The 27,431-nt window shown below is 41.0% G+C and overlaps 1 protein-coding gene across 6 annotated transcripts in view; it reads right to left on the minus strand.

Annotated features, from left to right (window-relative positions):
- The window catches only part of LOC140717133 (synaptotagmin-B), a 610,226-nt gene that overhangs the window by 149,268 nt on the left and 433,527 nt on the right, over nt 1–27,431 (minus strand). The window contains exon 2 of one of the 6 annotated variants that reach the window (XM_073030388.1): nt 15,982–16,072. The exons of the other annotated variants lie outside the window; for them this stretch is intronic. The gene's annotated coding sequence lies outside the window, so the exon portion shown is untranslated. The remainder of the gene's footprint in view (nt 1–15,981; nt 16,073–27,431) is intronic. 6 annotated transcript variants of the gene reach the window in all.

The following is a 27,431-nucleotide window of genomic DNA, read 5'->3' on the forward strand; positions in this document are numbered from 1 at the left end:
CCCATTGTCCCTCAGTTCAGATAATAAATAGATTGTCAGCAACTTACTGGGTCCGAGGAAGGCCTGACTTTGTTTGTTCCATTTCTTGCTGCTCCATTATAATCTTTAAACATCATTGATAAGTAGACAACTATTCAAAGTGAGTGACATTAATGTCATGCTGGCACTCATGTGTAGATGTTTCACATGAAAGGCTTCTAATTAAACTAAAACCCTTGGGGGAGAGGAAAGGTTTGTAGTTCACTAATGCTTGTATGATCTCTCTCCATAGGAATATACCAATGTGCAAACGTACTCTGGAGACAAAAGAAAGGCTGCAAATGCAGGAAATCTGGACCAAGACACACAAATTAGGAGCAAGATTACATCACAACTTCACAAGCCTGATCCATTATTTAATAACATGATGATCAAAGGCCATTGGTTCTAAAGATAGGGCTGGTCTGTGGGTTGGGACCCTAAAAAGGAAAAGGTCAATTTTGATGGTATCAAAAAGGCTCTGGCAAGTGTGAATTGGGACAGACTGATTTCTGGCAAAGGTATACTTGGTAAGTGGGAGGACTTCGAAAGTGAGATTTTGAGAGTGCAAAGCTTGTATGTGCCTGTCAGAATAAAAGGTGAAGATAACAAAAATGAGGTGCGTAGCAGGTACAGGCAAGCAGGAACAAATAGGGTGCTTATGGAGTATAAGAAATACAAGAGAACATTTAAGAAATGGGGAGAGCTTAAGGAAGGCGTGAAGTTGCCCTAGCAGACAAGGTGAGGGAGAATCCTATGGGATTCTACAGATATGTTAAGAGCAGAAGGTTTGCAAGTTACAAAATAGGTCCTCCAGAAGATCAGACTGGTAATCCATGTGTGGAGCCAAAGGAGACAGGGGAGAACTTAAATGTATTTTTTGCATTTGTCTTTATTCAGCGGATGGACACAGAGTCTGAGGCAAAGCGGCATCAACTTCACGGACACTATACACATCACAGAGGTAAGTTAGGGCGGAGCTCTTTGGGAGACAAGAATAGAAATTGTAGAGGCTCTAGCAGAGATATTTAAATCATCCTTAGTAACAGGTGAACTACAGAGGATTGGAGAATAGCGAATGTTATTCCATTCTTTAAGGAAGGTTTAAAAGATAAACCAGGGAATTATAGGTCGGTGAGCCTGATATTAGTAGGGAGAGAGTTATTGGAATGTATTCTAAGGGTCTGCACGTATGAATCTTTGAATGGACAAGGACTGATTGAGTATAGTCAGAATGGCCTCATGCGTAACAATCAGGTTTAACTAATCTTATAGAGTTTTTTCCAGTAAGTTACCAGGAAGGTGGATAAAGGCAAGGCAGTGGATGTTGTCTACATGGACTTTAGCAAGGCATTTGACAAGGTCCTGCATGGGAGGCTGTTTGTCATCTATATCCATAATCTGGTTGATAAGGTAGTTTACTGGGTCAGCAAATTGGTGGATGACACCAAGACTGAGGGTGTAGTGGACAGCAAGGAAGGCTATCATGGCTTGCAGTGAGATCTTGACCAGCTGGAAAGATGGGCTGAAGAGTGGAAGATAGAATTTAATGCAGACAAGTGTGAGGTGTTGCATTTTGGTAGGACAACCAGTGTAGGGTTTTACACAGTAAACGGTAGGGCACTGAGGAGTGCAGTAGAACAAAGAGATCTGGGTAATACTGTTCCATAGTTCATTGAAAGTTGGGTCACAGATAGATAGGGTTGTAAAGAAAGCTTTTGGCACATTGGCCTTCATAAATCTAAGTACTGAGTACAGGAGATGGGAGGTTTTGCTGAAGTCATATAAGACATGGATGGGGCAAATTGTGAGCAGTTTTGGCCACTTACCTGCAGGAAAGATGTAAATAAGTTTGAAAGAGTACAGAAGTGTTGCTGGGGCTGGAGGATCTGAGTTATAAGGAAAGACTGAATAAGTTAGGACTTTATTCCTTGGAACGTAGAAGATTGAGAGAAGATTTGATAAACGTATACAAAATTATGAGGGATATAGATAGGGTAAATGCAAGTGGGCTATTTCCACTGAGGTTAAGTGGGATTGCAACTAGAGGTCATGGGTTAAGAGTGAAAGGTGAAAAGTTTAATGGGAATTTGAGCGGAAACTTCTTCACTCAGAGAGCCATGAGAGTGTGGAACAAGCTGCCAGTGCAAGTGATGCATACAAGCTCAATTTCAAAGTTTACAATCAGTTTAGATAGGTACATGGATGGTAGGATTATAGGGGCAATGCTCCCAGTGCATGTTGATAGGATTAGATAGATAGATAGATAGATAGATAGATAGATAGATAGATACTTTATTCATCCCCATGGGGAAATTCAACTTTTTTCCAATGTCCCATACACTTGTTGTAGCAAAACTAATTACATACAATACTTAACTCAGTAAAAAATATGATATGCATCTAAATCACTATCTCAAAAAGCATTAATAATAGCTTTTAAAAAGTTCTTAAGTCCTGGTGGTAGAATTGTAAAGCCTAATGGCATTGGGGAGTATTGACCTCTTCATCCTGTCTGAGGAGCATTGCATCGATAGTAACCTGTCGCTGAAACTGCTTCTCTGTCTCTGGATGGTGCTATGTAGAGGATGTTCAGAGTTATCCATAATTGACCGTAGCCTACTCAGCGCCCTTCGCTCAGCTACCGATGTTAAACTCTCCAGTACTTTGCCCACGACAGAGCCCGCCTTCCTTACCAGCTTATTAAGACGTGAGGCGTCCCTCTTCTTAATGCTTCCTCCCCAACACGCCACCACAAAGAAGAGGGCGCTCTCCACAACTGACCTATAGAACATCTTCAGCATCTCACTACAGACATTGAATGACGCCAACCTTCTTAGGAAGTACAGTTGACTCTGTGCCTTCCTGCACAAGGCATCTGTGTTGGCAGTCCAGTCTAGCTTCTCGTCTAACTGTACTCCCAGATACTTGTAGGTCTTAACCTGCTCCACACATTCTCCATTAATGATCACTGGCTCCATATGAGGCCTAGATCTCCTAAAGTCCACCACCATCTCCTTGGTCTTGGTGATATTGAGACGCAGGTAGTTTGAGTTGCACCATATCACAAAGTCCTGTATCAGTTTCCTATACTCCTCCTCCTGTCCATTCCTGACACACCCCACTATGGCCATGTCATCAGCGAACTTCTGCACATGGCAGGACTCCGAGTTATATTGGAAATCTGATGTGTACAGGGTGAACAGGACCGGAGAGAGTACGGTTCCCTGCGGCGCCCCTGTGCTGCTGACCACCGTGTCAGACCTACAGTCTCCCAACCGCACATTCTGAGGTCTATCTGTCAAGTAGTCCACTATCCAATCCACCATGTGAGAGTCTACTCCCATCTCCATTAGTTTGTGCCTTAAGATCTTGGGCTGGATGGTGTTAAAGGCACTAGAGAAGTCAAGGAATGTAATCCTCACAGCACAACTGACCCCCTCTAGGTGAGAGAGTGATTTGTGCAGCAAATACGTGATAGCATCCTCCACTCCCACCTTCTCCTTATACGCAAACTGAAGAGGATCCTGGGCGTGCCTGGTTTGTGGCCTCAGATTCTGTATTATCAGCCGCTCCATGGTCTTCATCACGTGCGACGTCAAGGCAACAGGTCTGAAGTCATTCAACTCCTTTGGTTGTGGTTTCTTCGGTACCGGGACAATACAGGATGTCTTCCACTGTCTGGGTACTCTTCTCTGCTCCAGGCAGATTAGGCAGTTTAAATGGTTTGGCATTGACTAGATGGACTGAAGGGCTGTTGCTGTACTTTTCTAAGACTCTTCTATGTCTCATTGAGCTTATAACCGTGGAGGAGTATCCGGGTTTGTGAGAACTGTGTACATCTAAGCAAATAGGAGAGAAGCAGACGACAGAGACCACAGGATGTCACAGTGGTGTGTCAATACATGGACCCGGTGCTGTCAAACCCCAGCAATGCTCATTCTTGCTGTGACTATCTTGAGCTCTTTACCTGCCCAATGAACCCATCACACTTTGCCGTAATCAGCTCTAACAGGTAGCCCCTCTACACTGAGACTGGGGCAGAGCCAACGGTGAGTGTGATGTACATCAGATTCCTGACACAACCATGTTTTGTTTTAACCTACCGCTGTGTGTGCATGTCTGAATGATTACAACAGAGGACCTGGAATACTAAAGTGAATCAGTGCTTTACAGACAGACAGACATATTTTATTGATCCCGAGGGAAATTGGGTTCCGTTACAGCCGCACCAACCAAGAATAGTGAAGAAATATAGCAATATAAAACCATAAATAATTAAATAATAATAAGTTAATCATGCCAAGTGGAAATAAGTCCAGGACCAGCCTATTGGTTCAGGGTGTCTGACACTCCGACGGAAGAGATGTAAAGTTTGATGGCCACAGGCAGGAATGACTTCCTATGACGCTCAGTGTTACATCTCAGTGGAATGAGTCTCTGGCTGAATGTACTCCTGTGCCTAACCAGTACGTTATGGAGTGGATGGGAGTCATTGTCTAAGATGGTATGGAACTTGGACAGCATCCTCTTTTCAGACACCACCGTCAGAGAGTCCAGTTCCACCCCCACAACATCACTGGCCTTAACAAATGAGTTTGTTGATTCTGTTGGTGTCTGCTACCCTCAGCCTGCTGCCCCAGCATACAACAGCAAACATGATAGCACTGGCCACCACAGACTCGTAGAACATCCTCAGCATCATCCAGCAGATGTTAAAGGCCCTCAGTCTCCTCAGGAAATAGAGATGGCTCTGACCCTTCTTGTAGACAGCCTCAGTGTTCTTTGACCAGTCCAGTTTATTGTCCATTCATATCCCCAGGTATTTGTAATCCTCCACTATGTCCACACTGACCCCTTGGATGGAAACAGGGGTCACCGGTGCCTTGCCCCTCCTCAGGTCCACCACCAGCTCCTTAGTCTTTTTCACATTAAGCTGCAGATGATTCTGCTCACACCATGTGACAAAGTTTCCCACCGTAGCCCTGTACTCCACCTCATCTCCCTTGCTGATGCATCCAACTATGGCAGAGTCATCAGAAAACTTCTGAAGATGGCAAGACTCTGTGTTGTAGTTGAAGTCTGAGGTGTAGATGGTGAAGAGAAAGGGAGACAGGACAGTCCCCTGTGGAGCCCCAGTGCTGCTGACCACTCTGTCTGACACACAGTGTTGCAAGCGCACTTTACAGGGTTGTGCTAATCGAGGTTCCATTGTCATAGCTTCTAACAGTTTTTTTTCCATACCAGATGTTAAGCTTGTTAATTTCCTGTTTAGTCTTGCATCTCGAATGAAGGAATTACACTTGTTATTTTCCAGGTTAGTGGAACCTTCCCTGAAGAGCTTTGGAACATTAAAACCGTCCATCAACTGTCTAATTGTTAAACTTCCATTGCATCACATACCACGATATCTGTTTTCATCTACCTTTAAGAAATATCACAAAAATAATAGGTGACATGGCCATTATGGAAAAAGGCTCAGTCAGGGAACTGAGATAGCTGGAGAGGGAGTGAGGAACAGAGGCTGTGTTAGCCAGGGAGGTTTGTGTCCTAGAGGACCATGTAGACATGTTGGGGAAGTGCAATGTCATCGGCTGCCAGGATACCAGAGAGGTGTGGGATGGATGGAAGCATGGCAAAAGTTGAGGCTAGGTTTTCCTTCAAATTGGAACATGTAATACTTAAAATATATACTTAGAAATCCAATAGGGACAGAGATCTCTGGCTAATACTGAAAAGTGCAGGATACAGTGAAGAAACATTTAAAAATATCTGTTGAGATTCTATCAAGATTACAATGTCCATCCAAGCCACCGTATAAAGCCAAAGCCAAGCAAAAATGCATCAAGGAGCCACGTTTCATGAGAAATTTAGTAACAGCTTCTCTTAAGGAGTACTCCATAATGATGAAAGCTATCTCTTGTCTGTTGATATAAATGATTGAGTTTGGAATTGAACAAGTAAAAGCTCGCCATAGCAACAAAATCAGGAATGCAGGGTTAATTTTATTGCATGTTATAGAATGTAAGAAGAAAACGACTCCCGTGCTCTGCCAGTTGTATCATCATTATTAAATTACTAACTTGTGATGATCTCTTCCTTTAAACACAAGAAGAAGCTGTTTATAACAATACACATGATGAAAGAAGTTATGATGAACATTCATGAACAGGTCCTTTCACAGCAGCTGAGTACTGTGTCCAGTCCTGAATGCCACAATTTATGAAAAATGTGAAGATCTATGGCTATCACAAGTTTTAAGGTGCTTGGAAGTAGGTACAGAGGAGATGTCGGGGTAAGTTTTTTACGCAGAGAGTGGTGAGTGCATGGAATGGGCCGCCGGCGATGGTGGTGGAGGTGGATACGATAGGGTCTTTTAAGAGACTCCTGGATAGGTACACGGACCTTAGAGAAATAGAGGGCTATGGGTAACCCTAGGTAATTTCTAAAGTACAAGTTCAGCGCAGCTGAAGGGCCTGTGTTGTGCTGTAGTTTTTCTATGTTTCTGTCTTAGAGAGGTTCACTAAAAGAGATTCACTAAAATTATTCCAGGAGTGAGAGAATTTAGTCAGGTGGACAGTGTGGAAGTTTGGGATCTTTGAGTTTGTGAGGGTAACTCTTTAGGATACAGTTTGCTTAGGGTGACTGTATTTGGGGCATACATGTTTAAAATAATAAAGGATAAAGAAGGAACAGATATAGAGAAAGTCTTTTTTTCCCCATTGGAGAGGGGGCAAGAACCAGGCAGTACATAATGAAACTGTCATGAGGAAAATCTATTTGATATCTTGTGAAGTTAGGATCTGAAATACACAGCCAAGGGTGAACGGATGCAGATTCATCTGCAGTATTTAAAATGAGACCGGGAAAGGAAATGAAAGAGAAGAATGTGCAGGGCTGTGCTTAGGGAGGATGTTGTGGGACTAGCTGGATTGCTTTGATGTACAAATGAGTTTTGATGCAGTGCATCAGAAGGCTTCCACTCAAAATGGTGACTATCAGCATCACCACACACACATTCACTGAGTTCCTCCAGCAGATTGTTGTTCCAGATTCCAATATCTGTAGTCCCTTGAACTAACTTACAAGCCAGCCTGAACTTGTTGGGTAACTTCCATCCTGTTCTTACTGTGTGATTCAGTGGTCCTGAGCAATGTATCCCATGAGCTGCATTTCATTCTTTATTTTTTGCAAATTCTAGATGCATGTAGAAAAATGTATCAATTCAGGATATAATTTGTCAATTTGTCACACAGATGTGCAGCATTAATAAGGCCTCAAATGGCTTGGGGTTTGGGAAGAAGTGAAGAAAACATTGAATATAAAGAAACTAACAGGAACAGCAAAATGTAAACACTATAGAAATCCAAAGTAACACATAAAATTGCTGGAAGAACTCAGCAAGTCAGGCAGCAACTGTGGAGAGGAATAAACAGTCAACATTTCGGGCTGATGGGTCTTGGCCCACATACTGACTGCTTATTCCTTCCCACAGATGCTGCCTGACCTGCTGAGTTCCTCCAGCATTTTGAACGAAGAACCGCAGAAGCATCTGGCAAAGAGTATAGTCCCAAATTAGTGTCCTTTTCTTATTTAAAAGGCAATCATAAAAATAATTGAATTGGGATCTTGACTGACTGTAGTATTATTGGCTGTGCTTTCACACAGTGGTACATTTTAAGAAAGAACAGGGCTTAGTTTATTATATTGCTCAGTTTCTAGGTCCAGTATAAGGATGGAATCAGCCGCCAGCTTTAGTGTCATTGTGTTATATGAACTGTTTTGCAGACTAGTTGGAATTTATTTCAGTACTTAGCAATAGGTTGTTTTGCACTAACAACAAAAGACAAAATAAAAATAATCAGCCATGAATATAATTTAGTGTATCAACCCAGAATTTTAACCATGACTTAAACCCATGCAACTAATGTTATGAAAATGCTAAGGTACACATGGTCATGATATTTCAAATATTCAGAACATTACAGTCGAGGCATGCTCACAAACTATACTTTCAGACTACTTACTCTTCAGCAAGATTGTTACCATATGAATCCATTTAATTTAGTCTGCATGCTCAGTATCAAAGAGTTTTATCAGCAAAATGGAAAATCTTATCACTTAAGCTGTAATAGACTTATTAACATATTGTGCTTCTGACTCTTGAACTACTTTTGAAAGTCATACATTAGCAATTCACATCATAATCTACAGATTCTTTCTCTAAGAACAATTTTTTTTCAAGAAAAGGGGCGGTCAGGTTTTCAACTAGCAAAATCAAAGGGAACAAATTTCATAATTTAAAGTTAAAAATGTAGTGTAGGTTCTTCCTTGAACATTTTGAGACCCTGCAGAACAAAAAACCGACCACCTTTGTTACGTAAATTTTACTTTTGGTATTGATTTCATTTGCTAAATAGACAGCATGGTTTGTATTCAGGGGTTAACCTGAAACACTGGACAACAAAGATTTTGCTTCCTGAATACCTTTAGGTGTATCTTATGAATTTTGGGCTACTTATCATGAAGATCACCATGAAATTTCTCTATCACGCACCATTTTTTGAAATCACTTATGTTTATTATTTCAATTCATAATTCGAGTCAATTAAAATGTTGCCTACAACGTAAGCTGGGAAGTTTCCTATCTTGTCCAGGCGTGCTTGGGTATGCTTAGGCGGCATGGCTGCTGCATGGCAGGACAGGTTTTAGTAATAATTATTGGGTTCAGGACTGTAAGGATGGAATTTGCTATCACCAGACACAAAAATTTCTATGAAGGATTTTGATATTTGAGACAGATGCTTCCCAGAATAACTGATGTCAAGATTAAGGAAAGCATTTTTGTTGGTCCACAAATCAATGACAGGCAATTTGAAGAATTTCTAGTGGGACCGGAGAAAATCACATTGAATTCATTCAAGGAAGTTGTTGAAATTGTTCTCGGCATCTACAGAGCACCAAACTACATGCAGCTGGTTGAAAGCATGCTTCAAGCATATAAAATCAGGAAGTGCAACATGTCACTAAAGATTCATTTTCTGCATTCCCATTTAAACTTCTTCCCTGCAAATCTTGGTGCTGTTAGTGACGAGCATGGTGAAAGGTTTCACCAGGACATTGCAGTCATGGAGAAAAGATACCAGGGCGACTGGAATCCATTAATGCTGGCGAATTTTTGTTGGACACTTAAGCGAGAAACCTCAGACACTGATTACAAATGAAAATCATTAAGAAAATATTTTTAACTTAGTTGAACTATTACAAAGCATCAGCACTATTATGTAAATAAACACATTATATTTAATAAAAGTTAATTTGTTGTTTCTCCAAATTCCTGTGAGATATAAGTAGTCTGAAATTTTATTTGTGTTCATCTTCAAGCAGCCTATCATGAACAAAAAAAATTCTGAGGAAACATTTTTGAAAAAAAATTGTTGTTCAGTGAAATTATATGTTCTACATTAAAAGTATTTTATCTGTTATACTTCCAGATATGGGATCATGCATGGGGATCATTTCTGCTGATGTTGTTGTCCTTGGTTGGAACACTAAGAAAATACACTGAAGAGTTCTTTTGTGGGAGGTATAGATGGTGCAATTGAATGTAAACCCATACCTCAAGTTGTCTTAAAATAAAATAATAAAATGCTTCCAGGCACTCGAATTTTCTGCTCAAGAGGGCAAGGGTGCGAGTTCAAATAGTATGAAGAAGACTTTGTGATTGTAGGAAATAGGTTTAAAAAATAAATTTCAATATGGGGAAAACACCAGTGTTTTCCAATACATCACAATTCCAGTTGAATGGAACTTGACTGCAAATGAACTCTTGCTAGAGGTTGCATATCCGAGCTGTATAACATGCAGACATCCAAATAATTTGTTTTTCCTCTTTTCATTCACTCTTCCCTTGGGATGGAAGAGGGTGGTTACATAGCGAGCAGAAGAAAGCTAAATGCAGTCATAGACGTGCCACATTATTCTCCAATATAAAATCCAGTGAAGCAGAAACATACTTAATAATTACTTTGTCAATCTTAATTTAAAAGCACCTTCTGTAACTACATGGATGACTTACTGAGTGTGCAGGCACAAGAAACTTTTTGGGATTCAGCACAGTATATAAATTTCACTCATAGTTTCCTATCTGCAAGACAATAATTGGTTACTTTTCCATTTATTTGGGTGTTTACATCTACAGGTATCCCATTTTATTGCTGTTTCACTATTCATAACACAATTCCCCAAATTTCTCTCCAGTTGGTTCATATCCACACCTTTCCACAAAGATTCCTGTTTTCATCATGAAACAAGACAGTTGTTTATTGATCTGTATGCAATGGTAATATATTTCTTTTATTGACTCGGGTTTGTGAGGTGGAAAATTATAATTTCAGAGCAGCGTAGCTTGGAGAAGCTAAATCATTGAGAACAGCATTGAGGATTTTACGATACATGTATGGATATCCTGAAGTTCCAGTTGGTCTCATTGTGCATTGACAGCAAGCACTGATCATTTCATCATCATTACAACAACAGAATCTAGACCATGTTTTGTTTAGCATGCCAGACTGTGAAAACTACTTCTGAATTTGGCACACAAAGACTTGGCATTTTATCCCCCAAATCCTATTATAAATGAGGATTAGGTCAAGGTATTGTGTTGAGATTTCAATTGTACACAGGTGCACTGAAAGAGAAACAGCTCTTACATAAAAATGAAATAGGAATAGACAAATTAATGAAACTGGATCTGGAGAACTTTCTGGTTGGCAGTAAATAAACAAGATAGTGTATGTCTTTAGATCCATCTTTATCAGATGGTCCACTCTCTGTAAACTGAAGCTATCAGAGACATGCTTGGCTTGAATTCCTGGAGAGGTTTAACAGAATTCTTTAGAAATTGATTTGCATTTCCAATCATAAAATGAGCCAACATGGAAACACAAATTCAAGTGTTCTGCATTGAATCTCACAAAGTGTTATGTTGCTATCCATTGATGAGCTGCACTTAAAGTATTATTTTCGTTGTCATGTCGTATGTTTTCTAAATGAATTGTTTCTATTTAACTGTTATGGAAGAACTAGGCAGATGGAAAGTGAAATTAGAACTTGTAACTGAGGTCTAACTTGCTTTTCACAGGTTACTCTGGTTTCAATGCAAGAAGGTGGCAAGGACATCCATCAAATTCTTTCACCAACAAGAGAAAATCTGCAGATGCTGGAAATCCAAGCAACACACACAAAATGCGGAGGAACTCAGCAGTCCAGGCAGCATCTTTGGAAAAGAGTACAGATGGCACTTCTGGCTGAAAGGTCTCGGCCTGAAATGTCGACTGTACTCTTTTCCATAGATGCTGCCTGGTGTGCTGAGTTCCTCCAGTATTTTGTTTGTGTTCCACCGAGTTCTGTCTAGTTCATCTCTCCAAGTTTGTAGCATTGGTCACTATGTTAAAAATAGATTTGTGAATTTGGTCTGCTCATTATGTCACCCTACTGAGAGTGATATTAGGCTGATAGGGTGATTGTCTCAGTTGCTCTTCTTCTGATTGCAAGACCATGTTGGACGTGTGAAATGCTGCAAGTCTGGTTCAGTGATTTTTTTTGGCGAGTGGCAGGGGCAGATGGTGACGGAGCTGCATGGCCTCAGTTAAAGGGACGACTGGGCCATAGGCCGTGATGTTGCCTGTTTGTAGCTCCCTAGGAGAGGGTCATCAGCGCTGGTCCACTCCACCGGAGGTGGTGTGGCGTGGCATCCATGTCAGAGTCAGTGCTGCCCCCTCCTCACCAACAGTATTGTGTTCAATTCCAGATTGCTGCAACATTCGTGGGCTCAGGGTCTTGGACTATACTACTTTTTGTGTGCCTGCATTTTGTTGATATCTTATCCACACTTGCTATCTTACATGTGCTATATGTGCCTCATGTTGTGTGTTATTATTAGAGCTGTATTTTGCAATTTGGCCCCTGAGTAATGCTGTCTCATTTGGCTGTATTCATGGGTATTATGTATGGTTGAATGACAATTAAACTTGAACTTGAAAAAGCTAATTTAGGACGGTGTATCTCTTTATTAGATATTGGGGGCAAAGGAAAAAAGTACAACCTCCTTGTCCCTCCATGCAAGTTTAAACCTTTTCGAGCCTGTGTTTCACCCCTTCTGCAGCAGTGAAGCCTCCCAGGTTTCCCCAGTCACAATAGCCAGAGACTGAACCCCATGTCTTTGTCAGGGTTGGTGCATCCTGCACTGAGTTCCCACTTCCAGGATGTTACATATGGAGTGTAAAAGCACGGTTAAGTGTTTGCAGGGCATGGCAATGCTTGGAGAATGGGCCATCACATGTTAAAACAGCTTAAATCTCATTTACTGCTGTTAGTCAGATGAAGTTCTGTGAACTACATATACCTGTCTGGACACCCCCCCGCTGACTGCTCCTGTGCCTCCTCCCACTGACCGTGGCTCCTCCCACAGACCCCGGTATAAAGGCGATTGAGGCCTGAGCCCTGCCCTCAGTCTCCAGGATGTAGCATGGTGGTCAATTGCTGCTTGTTCTTTCTTCCAGTCAATAAAAGCTGATATCTCACCTCACGTCTCAGAGAGTTATTGATGGTGCATCAAGTTCCATGCCAGAAAAGGGAACAAGTAAGACCAGGAGTAGAGTGCAATAGTGAAGGTAAATATGTTCTTGGACAATTTGACTGATTGGAGGTTGAGAGGAGAAAAATATAACTGACATTTTATAAACACAAGAGTGAGACAGATTGACTGGTTGAATGGTGTCACAGCAACCTTGAACTCAACATCAGCAAGACCAAGGAACTGGCTTCAGGAAGGCGAAGTTGAGGGAACACACACCAGTCCTCTTCGAAGGATCAGTAGTGGAAAGAGTGAGCAGTTTCAAATTCCTGGGTGTCATCATCTCTGATGATTTATCCTGGGCCCAACATATTGATGCAGCTACAAAGAAGGCATGCCAACAGCTCTATTTCATTAGGAGTATGTATGTCCCCAAAGACTCTAGCAAATTTAAATTGGTGGACCACGGAGTGTTTCTGACTGTTGCATCACTGTCTGGTATGGAGGGACCACTGCACAGGATTGGAAAAAGCTGTAGAGGGTTTCAATCTCGGTCAACTGCATCATGGGCATCTTCAAAAGACAATGCTTCAAAAAGGCAGCATCCATCATTTAGGATCTCCATCACCCAGTACATATACGCTCTTCTTACCATTACCACCAGAGAGGCTACTGCAACCTAAACTCAACATTTTTAGGAAGAGCTTCTTCCTCACCCCACCAGCAGATTTCTGAATGGATAATGAACCATCCCATGAACACTACCTCACTATTTTTGCTCTCTTTCTGCAGTGCTTCCTAAATGAAAATTTTTACACATATTTCTTACCGTAATTTACAGCATTTTTATGTGTTGCCCCGAAATTTTGCTACAAATTTCATGGCTTACCATGTGTCAGTGATATTCAGGCTGATTCTGATTCAGAACACTCAGCAAATCCATCCCATCCTCTCTTTCAGAAGAGTAGGCAGATTTAAGAAATAATTTTCTGCTGAAGTACATACAAAATTTAAGATTTAATTGCTGACTCAGAAAATCAGCTAAATCTTATTTAATTATCCAGTCAGTCGTACATAAAATAGATTTATAAACGGAATGAACTCCGTCGACTAAGAGTTTCAAATATTGTACTGAACTGTGATGAACTATTGCATCTCATGATTTGATCTGTTTTTGCATCTCCCTATCAGCAACTGAGAGAAAGTGTTCTGTGGGAGTTCCAGATTTATAAGACTGCTCCAACCTCTCAAACTAAATGCCAATTTCTCCGATTTCCTTTCCTCCTCTCCTGAGAACGTGGGCTTGTGGTCAGGTTGTGACCTATTGCTATTGACACAAGCAGAGATTTCCTAGGTATTGAATTTCTTTTTTCCTGGAGATTTGCTGAGCACAATTCTGCTGCAGATGATTCATCTAACTTCGGGCAAGGTGACTGCAGAACAGGAAGCAATTTAACCGTTATCAAATTCTGAACAGTCAGTAGTTGCTGATCAAGAGATTTCCTTTCAAGTATGTCCTTCATAATTTTTTGAGAAGCAATTATTAAGAAATAATATGTATTTAAATGTATGTAAATATGTATTTACATGAGCTCTTGATGAAATCTAGCAATCAACAGTAAATAACTCTAAAGCTGGGATCCCCAACCTTTTTTTGCCTTGGACCCCTACCATTAACCAAGGGGTCCGTGGTTGGAATCCCAGCTCTAAAGGGAGCATATCTATCTCATTAGACTGTCCAGTTCATTTTCAGAATCATCTCTGCCTTTTGGGAGGTTGCACAGTGACACCTCTTTTAGAATTGCGGCCTCACAGAGACCCTGGTGCTGTCTCTGTGTGTTTGCACCTTCTTCCAGTGTCTGAATAGGGTTCTTTGGATGTCCTGGATTCTCCCAGAATCTTATAATGTACGTATCAGTAGGTTAATAGCTTACTGTGGATTGTCCCTAACGTGAAGGCGAATAGTAAAATCCAAGAACCGTCACCTTGTTGGGGTGGAGAGGTTCCTGTGATCCCAAGAGCGATACCATGTGGAGTTTATCCATCTGGTGCTTAGCACTTTGTAGAGTCGCCCATGGCGGTAAGGTCAAGGGGGAGGTTTCAGACAAACAGTGACCCAACCACAGAAAATGATGACATATCGCAACAGCGGGGGAGGCGGAGGATGGGTCACCAGTCATCTTGTACTCCATGCCACTGGACCCTGACCCTAATCTGCCAAGGACCGTGTGGTGGCTGCCCTTGTATCCGCCTCCACACGTTAAACAGTCATGCATTAAGGAAATCCACCCAAACACCCTGGATTAAGTCCGTTGGTGATCTGCAAGTGGTGAAGGTGGCAGGGGTGTGAGGGAAACCCTTCAGAATATGTGAATACCGGATCAGCTTTTACAGTCATCTGAGGACCCAACAGTAGTCATACACTTAGGAGAGCATTATATGCAGCTTGAGTGATCGCACTAGAATCTGGTGGCGCTTGATGGGAATGTAGGGAAGAATAAAGTGAGATTAGAGTAAATTAGTGCTTGATGGATTTGATGGGCTGACTGGCCTCCTTCTGCACTACACTTCTCTAAGAGACTCTTCTTTTGAACAAAGTGGCATGATCTTTGACAATTCCCTCTGGTAACTCAGTATGATTGCTTTAGTGTAGTGTTAGAATCTACAGACCATGTGCAGTTTCCCGTCTCTGGGGATCACTCAGAGCCCGAGTTATACATATCTCCGCAGGGAAGAAAACAAATCAGAAGCCAATAACCCTCACTCCTCAAAACATTTATGAGTTTCTCAATAGCTAAACCAGCAAGACTTGAAGAGGAAAATCAAAATAAAGCAAAAGAAGCAGGGAGAGAATAAAAAGAGAAGATTCTGCTTTCCTTCCATCTTAAGAAAACTAGCAACAACATACCAGAAAGAGGAATGGTATTGAGGATAAAATTGACAACACACATAAAAGATTCCCTGACCCTTCTTCAAAGAGGAGAGCACACTATTGCTCTGAGGTAATTCGCTCTGTTCAGCCTACATTCTCGAGGACAACTTACAATAAAACGGAATGTCATAGTTTGCTTCACTGCAGAGATGAAACACTGATTAGCTGCACATTAATTTTTCAATAGAATAGCTACTTCAGTGATAGATTGGAAGCTAAGGTTACCAGAGAGGTTTGGCTGTTTAAGAAAAAAAATCTCTTGTTATCTCAGCTTAACCTTGGAGCACCCGATTATACAGACAAAAAGAATTTCCTCATTTATTGATTTGTGCAATAAAATTTAAAACCCTAATCCCTCGTGATGCTATTGCATAAAATCATTTCAAATTAATTCTCTGCATCAATGTTTAAACATGAAGGTGCCGATGCCTCAGAGTTGGAGGATTTATCCTACCTGGTTTACGGGTCAGGTGTAGTGTCAGGCATGATGGTGAGTCTATTGCTACTGTCACAGTACTGGCAGCTGCCTTGGAAACTGGGTCAAGCTGTAGATAATGAGAACGTGTACTTTCAGTTCCTTCACTCCTTGCACATACAAAATGTCAGCACTGATTAGATATCAAGTGTATTTCACAGAATTAGGCTTTTCAGATTTTCTCTACCTTCAAGTTTGGCATATTGTTAACTAAGGAATTGCTGCATAAGCAGTTAATGTCAACAATTGTGCTGGAGAATGATTAAAAGCTTAGCGAAAGGAACTGAACCATGAACAAAAAACTGCATTGACAAGAGAATGCAGATGCTGGAAGCTGGAGCAAAATGCAAAGTGCAGGAGGAACTCAATGCGTCAGGCAGCATCTGCGGAAGGAAATGGACAGTCAACATTTTGGCTGAGACCCTTCTTCTGCATAGGTCCCCTCCACAAATTGGACTTAAGTTCCAGAGGGAAAGGAGAACAAATGTAGATACAGCCAGCTCAGACGGTTAGATCATTTTTTTACCAGTCGTTCAGATTTACATTCTGTTGTTGTGCCTTCCTATAGGATTAAGGAGGCATAACTGTGAGAGTGTGGGACTAACGATATGGAAAATCAACCTGCTATGGCTTCTCAGAGTGAGATCAAAATGTCTGCTTTCCAACCATCTATTTTCCAATGAGATTGCCTGCTCTAGAAGTAATTTGCAGACATCTGGAGAAGAATATTCTGAGGTTGAGATTGACAGATTTTTGAAATGTATAGGAATGAAAGGTATAGCAATGAAAGTGAAGTTAAGAGAAACAGTCTCTAACATACCAAGCTCAACGACGCTCATCCACCCTGTAAAGAATTTTATGTAATGAGAAAATGCCGGAAATATTCAGCAGGTTGTGCCATATCTGTTTGAAAAGAAATGGAGTCAGAGTGGTGTTGGAGCAACAACTTTGCACTCAATATCAGCAGTACCAAGGAATTGACCCAGGAAGAGGAAGTCAGAAGAACGTGCACCAGTCCTCATGGAGGGGTCAAGGGTGGAAAGGCTGAGCAGCTTCAGTTTGCTGGATGTCAACATCTCTGAAGATTTGTCCTGGGAACAATACAATTATGCAGTCGTGGAGAAGGCCCACCAGCAGGCTGCTTTATTAGGAGTTCCACGAGATTCGGTATGTCACCGAAGAATTTTGCAAATATCTAAATATGTACAGTGAAGAGTGTTCTGACTGGTTGCATCCTCCAACACACAGGATCACAAGAGGCTGCTAAGAGTTGTAGCTTAATCCAGCTCCATCATTGTCACCACCTTCCCCACCATCAAAGGCATGAGGAGGTGGTGCATCGAGAAAGCAGCTTGTGTCACTAAAGACCCTTACCATCTGGTACATGTCTTTTGTCAAACTACTGCATTAGGAAGGAGGTAGAGGAGACAAGGACCCACACTCAATGATTCAGAAATGGCTTTTTTCTCTCCACCATCAGATTTCTAAATGGCTCATGGACTCTACTTCATTATTCCTTTCACTGGTTTTGCAATTTTAGTAATTGTTTGTCAATGCACTGTACTGCTGCCACAAAACAACAAATTTCACGTCAGAAAGACCGTGGTAATAAACCTGATTCTGGTTCTGATTCTAACTGCTTCTATTCACCCACTGACAAGACAACCTTGGTTACAACCAAGCCCAGTCACTCTGCTTTTACCCTGTCACATACATTCCCCTCCCCCTCTCTCTCTGCTGCTTAAATCTCAGATGTTAAAATGTAGTTATTTAAAAAACTATTACCTTTTAATTTCAAATTCACTTAATTGCTTGAATATCAACCAGCCATTTAAAAAGAGCTCAAACCTTTGACAGTGTCTTTTGTAAGGACATCCTTAGGATCCATTGCAGGAGCTGACATGGTCCTCAAAGTCTGACCTGACCCATAAGAAATGGTCTGGGCAAGCAGGGTCTTGAAGATGACAATTCCAGGCAGCATGTCAAGTTCACAACTCAGCTCAAGTACATTGCAGGATCCACCAAAGTATAGCATGATCTAATGTGAGCCTTCATATTCCATTCATAAATCGCAGGTTGACATTTTATTAAAGCTGAGTTGGTCATTAACTAGCAGCCTATGTTAATGCTGAATAATGCCTGGTGTGTGGATACAATGGTCTGAGGTCTATAAATTCATCTGTTCATTTCTCATTAAATGCAAGCCAGTGTCGACGTTAGGCAAGAAACTCTTCCTGATGTGCATTCTTCTCCTATTTAGCATTCACCAAGGAGAACTTTTACCCTTATTTTGGTGCCAATGTTGTCAGGAATACAAGGTAAAGTGGGATTGGAGGCGAGAGCCAATTTTGCTCGCTCTCCATGATGTTCACTCTTCTCTCCAGGGTGCCGGAGCCTTTTGCTATTCCGTTGTTGGGTCAATTTAAACACCAGCCCAGATAGACTGAAAAGACAGGGTGTCAGGATCTGAGGCGAGAGTCAATTTCGCTTGCTCTCCGCAATGATCACACCTCTCTCCACGGTGCTGAGGCTAAGAAGACTACCCCCGGCTGCTGTGTTCCTTGCCTGCTAATATGATGATCTGATAAGCGAGGCTTTGGGCCTACTCAGGGCTGCTTTGCGGTTCAGATCTGAGGACTCAGTTTGGTTCAGAATGTTGTTGTTCAGTTCAATTGTTCGCATGATTTGTGTTTTTTTTCTCTTGCGCATCGGGCGTTGGCCTTCTATTTTTTTCTTTAATTGGGTTCTTTCAGGTTTCCTGTTCTGTGGCTGGCTGTGCGCCGACGCATCTCAATGTAGTATAATTTAGACATTCTTTGATAATAAATGTACTTTGAATGGTTTTGAGCTCTTTATAAATATTTTGAAAGATCAATATAAAAGCTATGCTAGCCACCACTGAGTAATTTTCTTTGTTGTCTGGAATGGGAACTCTAAATGTTAATAGCATGTGTTCTCCTTTCTTCTACCAGCCGCTCTTCTCATGCACTACTGCAAGGGCTTGTGGGACTAGATATGCTTGCACAGTCAATACAACAGAAATAAGTGGCAAAATCTTCCATTGAGAATGTCTGCTTCATTTAAGTATGGTGTTGAATAGCACAGTTTGCTATGAGTGCTACGTGAGTAATGTATTATATAATGTGTTTAAAATGTAATTAGATTCAATATCAGGTAACTCATTACTGGTGGAATATCTTTCACTCCCATATGGACAGCCTGACAAATTCCACTGTCGCTTGTAATCATCGTGTAAACCACTTCTCCTTCTACTCCTTTCATCTAGTGAACTCTCCGGCCTGGCTTAGTACACAAAAAAAGAGAATCTGTGTATGTTGGGAACTAAATTGCTGAAAATTGTATTCTACACATTGCATACATTGTCACAATGGTTCAAATCTCAAATGATCTTGAAAACTGGAAAAACTGAAAATAATCTGTCTGTTGTTTGTTTGCATCTTTAAATTATTCCAGCTTTTAGCAAATAATATGAAAGTTGTTGGTTAGGTGTACTACATGGACAAAGTCACCTACTGTGGTCAGATAGGCAACTCTGGGAAACAATTCACCGAGGATTATATATAGAAAAAAATCTTTAAAAAATTGAACTACTGACATCCTCAGTGAAATTGAAACTCTGGGAGTTTATTTTGTGTAATCTAGGCAGCTTTAATGTAGGTAAATAATTCAGAAAGGTCACATGCCTAGTCATGATAAATCAACTGTAACTTAGATTATCTGGAAAGATTAGTTAATAATTTTATCATGCGGAATTCATTAGCAGAGAGTGACCATAACATGACATAGCTCTTCAATAAGATGCAAAGTGTTGAAGTTCAATCTAGATTTAGGCTCCTAAGCCTAGTCTAAGTGAGGACTTGAGGAGAGAGTTGGCTATGACACCTGGGGGCTTCAATAAGAGGCATGGAAATAGATGGACAATGGCTAACATTTGAGGAATGAATGCAGAAAGTGCAATAATTAAACTGATGTAAAATTACAAAAGAAAAGGAAAGAAGCTTAAGGGTAGTACTGGTTCCAAAGAGCAGCCAGTCAAAGCAGCACAGATATGGAGTTGGAACAATTCACATTTCAGCAAAGAAGGACTAAGAAACCGATTAAGAGAAAAAATAGAACATGGGAGTAATCTAACTGGAAACATAAAGGTGGACTATAAAAGTTACTAAAAATATGCAAAATGATAAAAACGTTGTGAGGCCAAACAAAAGACCTCATTCAGTAAAGGAAAATTCCTGTTGTGCCACAGGGAATTGGTAGAACAAAAACAAGTATTTGGTCTTGCCTTCTCAATAACTTTCTGGAAATGCTATGGAATCAGAAATCTAATAAAGGTGAGTAATTAGAGATGGATGCTGACTTCTCAAGGCACTGCCTTTTGAAGACGTCATCAGAGGTGAAGAGGATTGTGGTCATGATGGATTGGCTGAGTCTACAACACTCTGCAGCCTCTTCAGAGGCTCCACACAAGGCGGTAATGCTCTTTACTGTATACAATGTCCTGTGTATGTTACTCAAAATGGTTTCTTTGGTTTGTTAAGAGTAGGAATGCTTCTTTGTCTGATAAGTGTTTCTCTCGTAGTTGTTTAGCTTTAGACTTGCTGATATAGGGATTGTATTCATTTGTTAACCAATGGGGAATGTTATTTTGTCTGGTGAGGCTGGGAGCTTGGGGGTTTTCGCGGTTTTTTCAGGGGAGTCGGGAAGAAGACGCCAAGGAAGGTGGACGTGCACTGCACTGCTTGGTCGACCACCAGGGGTGGTCCCAGGTGCGAGGACGTGGAGGTCGGAGGAAAGTGATGAGGGGTCGAATGGTTCGATGGTTGAGCTCCCATGATGTGCACTAAACTGACTGAACTTTGATAAGTTGGCGCATTTTACTTTTTCTTTTCTTTCATATATACTGTATTGGATAGTACTCTTTTAGTTTTAGTAAAATCTTTAAAGTGTATTTCATAATGGTATCTGATGTGAGTTTGATATTGTGTGTGCGCGCAGCATAAACTTGATTCCCACAGCACCTGCGTATAGGGGAGGTGGGGTTGGTGTGTGGCTGGATCTCCTTTTCCTCTAGACATATACCAGCCTGTTGGGTGAGTGTTACAACTGTATACAGTAGACAGTTGCTGGAGTTTTTGGTAACATACCAAATCTCCTCAAGCTCCTAAGTATTGCTGTTGGCATGCCTCCTGTGGGTCCAGATAGATCTTCGAAGATAGTGATACCCTTGAACCTGAAGTTGCACACCTTTTCCTCACTGACCCTTACTGAGACCTGGTGTGTGTTATCCTGATTCCCCCTTCCTGAAACCCCCAATCAATTCCTTACTCTTCCTGATGTTGAGTGCAAGACTGTTGTTGTGACACCACTCAACCGACCTATCTATCTCACTCCAGTACACCTCGTTGTCACCTTCTGAGATTCTGCCAAGAACAGTGGTGTCATCAGCAAATTCATAGATAAGCAAAAATAAGAGTTTTGATAGAATTTTCAAGGGCCTTAGTTAGACAGTATTTAGAGTACTGTATGGAGTTTAAGTCTCTTTAAAAAAGCCCTCAGTTTGGTGTTAGAGTTTAACACAGTACATGCGCTTGCAACACTGTGTGTCAGACAGAGTGGTCAGCAGCACTGGGGCTCCACAGGGGACTGTCCTGTCTCCCTTTCTCTTCACCATCTACACCTCGGACTTCAACTACTGCACAAAGTCTTGCCATCTTCAGAAGTTTTCTGATGACTCTGCCATAGTTGGATGCATCAGCAAGGGAGATGAGGCTGAGTACAGGGCTACGGTGGGAAACTTTGTCACATGGTGCGAGTAGAATCATCTGCAGCTTAATGTGAAAAAGACCAAGTAGCTGGTGGTGGACCTGAGGAGAGCTAAGGCACCGGTGAGCCCTGTTTCCATCCAAGGGGTCAGTGTGGACATAGTGGAGGATTACAAATACCTGGGGATACGAATGGACAATAAACTGGACTGGTCAAAGAACACTGAGGCTGTCTACAAGAAGGGTCAGAGCCATCTCTACTTCCTGAGGAGACTGAGGGCCTTTAACATCTGCCGGACGATGCTGAGGATGTTCTACGAGGCTGTGGTGGCCAGTGCTATCGTGTTTGCTGTTGTGTGCTGGGGCAGCAGGCTGAGGGTAGCAGACACCAACAGAATCAACAAACTCATTCGTAAGGCCAGTGATGTTGTGGGTGTGGAACTGGACTCTCTGACGGTGGTGTCTGAAAAGAGGATGCTGTCCAAGTTCCATGCCATCTTGGACAATGACTCCCATCCACTCCATAACGTACTGGTTAGGCACAGGAGTACATTCAGCCAGAGACTCATTCCACCGAGATGCAACACTGAGCGTCATAGGAAGTCATTCCTGCCTGTGGCCATCAAACTTTACAACTCCTCCCTCGGAGTGTCAGACACCCTGAGCCAATAGGCTGGTCCTGGACTTATTTCCACTTGGCATGATTAACTTATTATTATTTAATTATTTATGGTTTTATATTGCTATATTTCTTCACTATTCTTGGTTGGTGCAGCTGTAACGAAACCTAGTTTCCCTCGGGATCAATAAAGTATGTCTGTCTGTCTGTCTAAAAGAATATGAGAGTATTTAACTGAATCTTAGAAAATTCTTACAGAGCTAGACAGATTGGATCTGAGGAGAGAGTTTCTTTTGGTTTTGGTATCTGTAAGAAAAATTTCTCAGTCTCAGGATTTGACTACACTGTTAGATCTGAGATGAGGAGAAATTTATTTACTTACAGAACGGTGAGCCTGTGGAATTCGCTTCCACAGAGAACAGCAGAGCTCCAGTCACTGAATATATTTATGAAGGAGATGGATAAATATCTGGATACAAGAGATATTAAATAGAATGGGGAAAAGTATTGGAATACTGCATTGAAATATCCAGAACAGTGGATAAGGCTAAAAAATGCTGAACTACTTACTCCCACTCCTATTTATCAAGTTTTAACATCTATCCTTTGCATTTAAAATGCTTTTTAAAACTGTTATAGGCAAGTGTATTCACATCGTAGGACAATCTCCAGTGACCAGCTTCAAAGTATATATGTAATAACACACAATTTAAAAGTATTCTTTGGTAGCTCAGCGGAGTGAAAGTTGTGCACCAAACTATTGTATGTAGCCTGCAGAAAAATATAAGCATTACTACTGTGGTAAACTATGTATACCTGTCTGGACACGCCCCTCTGCTGACTGCTCCTGTGGCTTCTCCCACAGACCCCTGTATAAAGTCGATTGGGGCACTGCTCCTCTCTCAGTCTCCGAGATGTCGTGCTGCCTTTTGCTGTTAATAAAAGCCTATTGTTCACTTCCAGTCTCCGAGAGTTATTGATGGTGCATCAATTATTGAGCAGAAAAACAATTGTTTTGCTTCTGGCCTGGCCTGGGGCTTTTAAATTCAAGGTGTGTGTGGAGGGGGAGGGATGGGCAGTGGGGAGGAGGGGCAAAGTTTTGGCTTTGGAGGTTAAGGGGTAGGCTTTATATGATGTAAAACCTTTTTACTGCATGTGTTGCCAGTGCAGAGCATGAAAAGGAAATCAACTAAGTCCAAGACGTTCTTGGTGGGAATTATGAGTCACCAACTTCATCTGGAGGGGCTGGGTCAGGTGGTTGGGATGTGTGGGCTTATTACAAGAGGATATCCAGAAGAAAGTGGCATGTAAATAAACTACAGTGTCCCTGGGTTGATTTCCCAGTACTTGCCTGGAAGTTTTACTAATGGTTATATTAGTAACTGTTATACCTTGCAAAAAGGTCATTCAGTCCCTCGAGTCAAAGTTAGTTCTCAGCCGATTCCATCACTTTCATTCTCCCACTGATTTCCCTGTAACCTATTTTCTCTAACATGCCCATTAACTTCTCCCAGATTTCTCCCAGCTAATTATACCTAACAGCAGCTCATCTTTGGAACTGAAATAAATCTGATCACTGAACAGTTTTTGTTCAGTCTTTGTTTATGCATATTTATTTCATTCATTCAATTGTATTTCTTTATTTTGCTGCAAATGCCTGCAAGAAAATGAATCTCGAGGTAGTATACGGAAACATATACATCCCGGTGATAATAAATGTACTCTGGCTCTTTAATTTTGACTTTGACAGCTGTGAGTAATGCATATAATCACAATGCAAACATACAAACTCCATATAGACATCAGCCAAGGTCATGCAATATAACAGGTGCTGTTGGATAGTGGCACTACCTGCAGTTGCCACCACACATAAATCACATAATGAGCCACCACATTTGGCCACAATAATTCACGGTAGGCTTCACAGGTGCATGGAAAGCCCGTTTCTGCAAGAGTGAGTCAAGGATGGTGCGGGTCATTCAAAACCATCCCAGAATATCCCAGCAATGCCCTAGAACTACAACGCCATTAAACATGTCTGGGATCTGATATAATTTATATGGCAAGTGCACAAGAGAACCATTAATGAAATTATAGAGTTTATTATTAATGCTGTAGGTCCATGATTTTCATTCATACTTCGTTGTTCATAGAAAGCAGATTACTCAGATTGCAACAGTGTAACATTATTCCACATCCATACTTTAATCTCTAACATTATTTTTATAGAATTCTTTATTCTTTGTAATTGTTGAATGCTGTTGTTTATTGTTGCATGTCGTGCCAACACACCCGGGCAAAGTCCTAATGCAAATGTACAGTATACAGAGAATTAGGCCGATCCTTGATCCTTATACAACTTAATTTCCAGGTCTACGTTGCTTTGCTTCTACTCCATTTTGATATTATTTCACACAAAACAACAGAGTGAAATCTAAGATAATGTTTTACATCAGATTTGGGATTTAATGTTCCTTTCTCCTACTCCAGAAATGTAACTGACTGTTTGAATGACACACATTGGTAGTCAGTCCAGTCTGTGATTTGTTAGAGATACTTGGGCACATTTGTTCACACTGGTGTTCCTGACAACTTTCCTTTCTCTCCAATTCCTCAACTGAATCTGTGGCGAGGAGTTTGCAAGGAGGTGAGCTTATCACAACACCCACACCATTGTCATATAATCTGATTAATGAACTTTGATGTTGAGTTTCTATCTCACCACAATTTAGGGAGTCAAGTCATTAAGGTAACTCACCTCGTTTGCAGAGAACAACTTCAATACACATCAGTGGTATTGATGCCAGCGGGAACATACACAGGGGATACAATTTTCACAGAGTTGTTTTTTGGACATATAGGTACATATTACAATAGAACTTCAGCAGATGAACAAAAAAATAAACTAATACTATTTTGACAGCATCCAATGAACACAGAAATCAGCAGGAGGACACTATGGGAAGCTACCAGTCGCTTCACTTCACTTACCTGATCTGGGATTTGTTTTCCACTATTTTCTCCCAAATGCAAAAGGTTATAATACAGGAAACGATTGGAAAACAAATCTATCAGCTTAGGGGTTTTGAAGGCATTTTACATACATTATCCTTCCAATTTTTTCCCAGCTAACAGCATGAATTAACCAGTCCATAAAGTGATTTTAGAAAACATAATTTCAAAGCCAAAATTGAGGCAAAACAATTGCTGAGGGCCATTATATTAAGACACCATATGCTCAAATATATAATGTAGATTTTCTAAAAGCAAGATCTTGAAAATGATGTTTAAGATACTGCTTGCCCTTGTATGTCATGTATTTATGATTGATCGAATGGGAGGCCCTGTATTTCACAATTGCTTGAAAATTCCATCAAAATGCAGCACTGTTCTATAAAGCTGAAATAGTCCAACTTAGTGCAAACAAACACACACACACTAATACCACCTAAGTCGTAAGAAAATTGCAGCCATTGTATTGAAACTGCTTTCTTGCCCGTTCTCCTTTTCCTACCCTCTAACTAAGTAAAGAAAAAATATGTTTTCATATGTCAGGACAAGTATCTTTTCAGGAGAAAAAAAACCAATAAAATACTGTTAGTCTAACATCCAGAGCAAGGATAAACACAAGGCAAAAATATCCAAGAGTTATCATGTCTATTTCCCACAGGAAACTAATTAAAATATAAGAATTGATAAGAGTACAGGATATTTACTTAAAAAATTAAAGGCTGATATGAATAACAGCACATGCCATTTGTCAGAAAACCATTTATTTCAACACCAACAACTGAGACTATTGAGTCTGAAGGTCAGATCTCAGCAAGCAGGAGGTTAACTCTTTTTGTGCCACTTATTGGCATCAGTTGCTGCATTTACCTCGTAGCAGGCATGATGGGCAATTTGATACAATTAGAAGCATTCATTGATCTTTGCATGAACAAATAAAACATACATTTAAAAAAATAAAAAGACAACTATGGATCTGAAAATGATGCCATTTTCCATATTTAACATTTTTCTCCTATTAATGAATGGAATTACTAAAATTAGCAGAAATTATTTACTTCCAGCTCGAAAAGTCTGAACCTGAAAGAGATGGGAGAAATCTCAAATGGATATTTTACACCTCTGTTTACTCAGGAGACAGACACAGAGTCTACAGAAGTGAGGCAACCCAGCAGTGAGGTCATGGACTGTATACAAGCTACAGAGGAGGAGGTGTTTGCTGTCTTGAGGCAAATTAGGGTCGATAAATCCCCAGGGCCTGACAAGGTGTTCCCTCGGTTCTTGCGGTAGGCTAGTGCAGAAATTGCAGAGGCTCAGCAGAAATATTTAAGATGTTCTCAGCAAAAGGTGAGGTGCCGATGGATTGAAGAATAGCTAAAGTTGTCCCGTTGTTTAAGAAGAGCTCTAAGAATAAGCTGGTGAGCCTGACATCAGTAATCAGACAGTTATTGGAAGGTGTTCTAAGGGACAGGATATATAAGCATTCGGATAGACAGGGTCTGATTAGGGATAGTCAACATGGCTTTGTGTATGGTAAGACATGTCTAACTAGTCGTATAGAGATTTTCAAGGAAGTTATCAGGAAAATTGCTGAAGGCAAGGCTGTGGAAGTTGTTTACATCAAATTTAATAAGGCCTTTGATAAGGTCCTTCATGGGAGTTTGGTCAATAAGGTTCAGCTGCTTGGCATTTGGTTTGAAGTGAGAAATTGGATGAGACATTTGCTTCGTGGGAGAAGCTAGAGAGTGGTAGCACACGGTTGCCTCTACCACTAACTGGAGATCTGTGACTTATGGACAGGGATCAGTGCTGGGCCCATTTTCACTTGTCATCTATATCAATGATCTGAATGATAATGTAGTAAACTGGATCATCAAATTTGTGGATGGCACCAAGATTGGGGAAATAGTGGACAGCAAAGGTTGCAGTGAGATCCAGACCAATTGGAAAAATGGCAGAAAAATGGCAGATGGAATTTAATGCAGGCATGTGTGACGTGTCGCACTTTGGGAGGACAC

This window comes from Hemitrygon akajei, chromosome 27, assembly GCF_048418815.1.
Source record: "Hemitrygon akajei chromosome 27, sHemAka1.3, whole genome shotgun sequence".
Lineage (NCBI taxonomy): Eukaryota > Metazoa > Chordata > Chondrichthyes > Myliobatiformes > Dasyatidae > Hemitrygon > Hemitrygon akajei.